The sequence below is a fragment of the Gossypium hirsutum genome, chromosome A11 (assembly GCF_007990345.1).
Source record: "Gossypium hirsutum isolate 1008001.06 chromosome A11, Gossypium_hirsutum_v2.1, whole genome shotgun sequence".
Taxonomy (NCBI): domain Eukaryota; kingdom Viridiplantae; phylum Streptophyta; class Magnoliopsida; order Malvales; family Malvaceae; genus Gossypium; species Gossypium hirsutum.
In genome coordinates, this window is record NC_053434.1 from 71,104,310 (window position 1) to 71,108,017 (window position 3,708).

The 3,708-nt window shown below is 29.0% G+C and overlaps 1 pseudogene; it reads right to left on the reverse strand.

The window, feature by feature from the left end:
* Positions 1–487: 487 nt before the first annotated feature.
* Positions 488–1,777, reverse strand: LOC107959816 (xyloglucan endotransglucosylase/hydrolase protein 24-like; annotated as a pseudogene).
* Positions 1,778–3,708: the final 1,931 nt, after the last annotated feature.

Consider the following 3,708-nt stretch of genomic DNA (forward strand, 5'->3'; position numbering starts at 1 on the left):
TAGTAAAAATTATCAAATCAAAATTTAATACAAGACTATATTTGACTTGTAAATATTAAATAATAATATTTTATAGACTCACTCGTCGAATTTGTGACCAGAAATCATTGACACCACTGAAAAATAAACTATTGCATTTATTTTATATATATTATAAGATATGATACTGATTATAGTATATGTGGATTATTATATTAAATATGTATGATTTAAATTTAAAAAGAAATTCATTATACTGGGCCATTCCAACCAAGTGTTACTGTACTCTAACTCGTTCATTTGTGGGGAGCCTAATAATTCATTATACTGGGCCATTCCAACCAAGTGTTACTGTACTCTAACTCGTTCGTTTGTGGGGAGCCTAATCCGAAATCATTTCCATCTCTAACTCTTTCGTTTGTGGTGAGCCTAGTCCGAAATCATTTCCATCTATCAGCATTGCTATTGCTTATAGGCAATGAAGGAACACAATGAAAGCTGCATTAATTTTAAATTTTATTTATATAAAATGATCATACATATAATTATCCGAAACAACCATCTTATCGACTTTACCATTCGTTAAAGAATTATACTACGAAATTGCCTTCTCGAAAGTACTTAGATCTTAATCTGTTTTCTGTTTCTGACAGTGCATTCAACAGGTAGGCCCTCAGGGAATCGTTTTGCGTCTTTGCAATAATTGTAAACCATGTAGTTCTTTTGCACCCATTTTAGCACTTTCTGACTAGAAGAATCTAGCTCTTGTGAAAACCAGGCATTGTTAGAAGATGAATTTGTACTGCAGGAAGAGACTCCATTAGACAAGGCACAAGCATTCGCGTGAAGTTCCTGAAAGAAGCTGTGAAAGGTGCCTGGCTCCAATCAGTCTTGACTAGACCTCCTCTAGTGGCCCAGTCATCAGCATTCCAGAGGCTACAATACATTCTCATGGGTTGGTTTTTTGGGTATGGAACACCAAGTGATTCCAGGTTTTTGAACTCTCTAATTGGTCTACCATCTACATAGAAACTGAGACAAAGACAATAAGAGTTAATTGCAATGTTTGAGAAAAAAAAGTTGTAAGGAGTTAGATAGCATGTTGATTTATGTACACCTACATAACGTGTCCAGGATTCCAGAGAATCGAGTAAGTGTGAAAATCAGCAGTTGGGTCGAACCATAGGTAGAATTGTTGCTCTCTATCACCTTTCCCTTTCGTATAAACATAGTGTGAACGATATAAGGATCACCACTTAGGTTCCCCAAGAATTCAAAATCTATCTCATCCCAAGACGAACCTTGAGATTTTAACTGTAGCAAACAAGAACAAAGTTATCGGCAAAAGAAAGTTGAGAATTGATGAGAGAATTAAATTTCAGGAAAGTTGCTTACGTAGTAGGCAGTGACAGTCCCTGCAGAGTTGCCAGGCACAAGTTTCAGTTGCATATCAAACTTCCCATACAAATATTCATTCCTGGACTGGAAGCCTGAACCAGAAGCTTTATCAAGGGAAAGAGTAAGAAGCTGGCCATTGTTGAGAATTTTTCCACGACTATCTCCCCATGTTATATCAACATCCTTGTTAAAGTTGCCAGCTGAAGCAACCATGAAGGTTTCAACCATAAGAAAAGTGATGAGGAGCATTCCTAGAGCATTTGAAAGAATGGAAAGTGTAGCCATTGATGTAAGTATGAATTGTCACACTCTGAGAACTTTTGAGCTTGTGGCTATTTATAGAGCCGAAGGCAATGTTTGGAATGTCTGATGATTATTAGTAGTTGGTTGGTGAGGTGTTCTACGAACTGAACAGCTGGATAGCATTAACAAATGCATTGAAACAATTAAATATATAGGCAGCTTCTAGGACCTATGTTTTAAAATAGGATAAGCATTGTTGCATTCCTAGGTTGTAAATATGAAGTCAACCCAACCATACCCAAGACAAAAGTAAAGCGTATGAAGTTTATGCACAATCAAAAGTTGGTTTTTTTAGTAGCTTCCAGAGGAAACAATGGAAGGGAGAAGGATGCATGGTACCGGGAACTTAGAAAAAAATGTTATTAAATTATAATTTTTATAATAAAAAAATATAATTTTATTATTTTTATAGTTTATATTTTTATCTTTTTTAAAAATTAAATTAAATTATTATTAATTTTAAAGGAGATTAAAGTTTAATTTTATATTTATTATCTTAAAATTTTAAAAAATTTAAATGAAAAAAATTTCATCTTAGGGAACTATATCCCTTACCGGCCCCTAACTACTCCTGGATGATACTACTTTTCGCAGAGATTTCCTCTTCTGTATTCTACAAATATTCATCTAGCTATAGACATTTACAAAAATAACTATAAACGTTTAGAACTAAATAAATATTTTATAAATGTCCTCATTCTTAGAAGATTTCAATTTGGCCTAAAACAAATTGGTTCAAAATGTAACACTATTTTATTTATATGTCAAACTAATAAATAATTTAAAAATTATAAAAAAATTTATTTTTTAAAAAAACCATAAATAGATATTATAATTTCAAAAACTACCAAAGGCTTTTCAACATTAACAATAAAACAATTATAAAAGCTTTTCAAATTTGTAATAAAAAGTTTCCAACTTTGTTTTTAAAAGAACAAATGTGAAATTTTTCTTTCAATTTAAAAAAAAAAAGTTAAAGAATTTTTTTTTTTAAATTTCAAATTTCAACCTAAAGTTAATTATTACATCATTGGTTGTCTACATGATCTTATCATTGGCCAGTTTTGGATAGTCGATGAGTTAGGGATAAATTTTGATTAATTTAACTGGTTCATTTGTCTGAAGTGTCAATAGAGTTTCAATCCACGTGATATTCTTATAGCATGAAGCTTGTGGTGCTTTAGCTGTATACAATTAAATCTCACTCCATTCTTCATGGTCTTTTGAAATATTTATTTTTTTCACCAGCGTTTTGTGGGCAAAGATATATGTTTGTTTTTATATAAAAATAATACATAATGCATAATATATTTAATATAAATAATGCTATATAGATAAAAGAAGGTTTAATCATAATTAAGGAACTATGTGCAATAAAAGGAAAATGATCTTTAAAAATAAAATAAAAAATCTAACTAAAGCTAAAAAAAACAGCAATTAAAATTAAAATAACGAAAAATCAAGACAGAAAAACTAAAAAACTGAAACGAAAGTGAAATATTTGAAAATACATAAAAAAATTGTGTAATTTAGTTTTTATATTATTATTAAAAGCAATAATAATAATCGAATATTAGTTGAGAAAATTTTATTTAAATATCAATTTGGCTCGAATAATGGCAATGATTGTTATACCAAAAATAAAAATAATAACAATAATAATAAAAATAAAAATAATAATTAATTTTTTTTTGAGAAGAATAGAACCTATAAAATAATACTAAAAGTATATTTTTTCTAATGACTCAATAAATACTACTTGAATGAAAATTACTTACTAATACATTTGTTTATAATGTTAAATCTTAGTCTAGTTTGTATATAAGTATAACACCGATTAAGTGGCAATTAATTTAAAATAATAAATTTAATTAAATATGAATACAAAGTCTGATTAGTTGTTAATAACTTAAAAAAACAACATATATGATTAGTGTTATGAATATTTTATTAAGTGGATGTTCATCATGATCAAGATAAAGTTTTAATTTACTTTAAATTCTAATAGTTATTAGAATTAGATCTCTA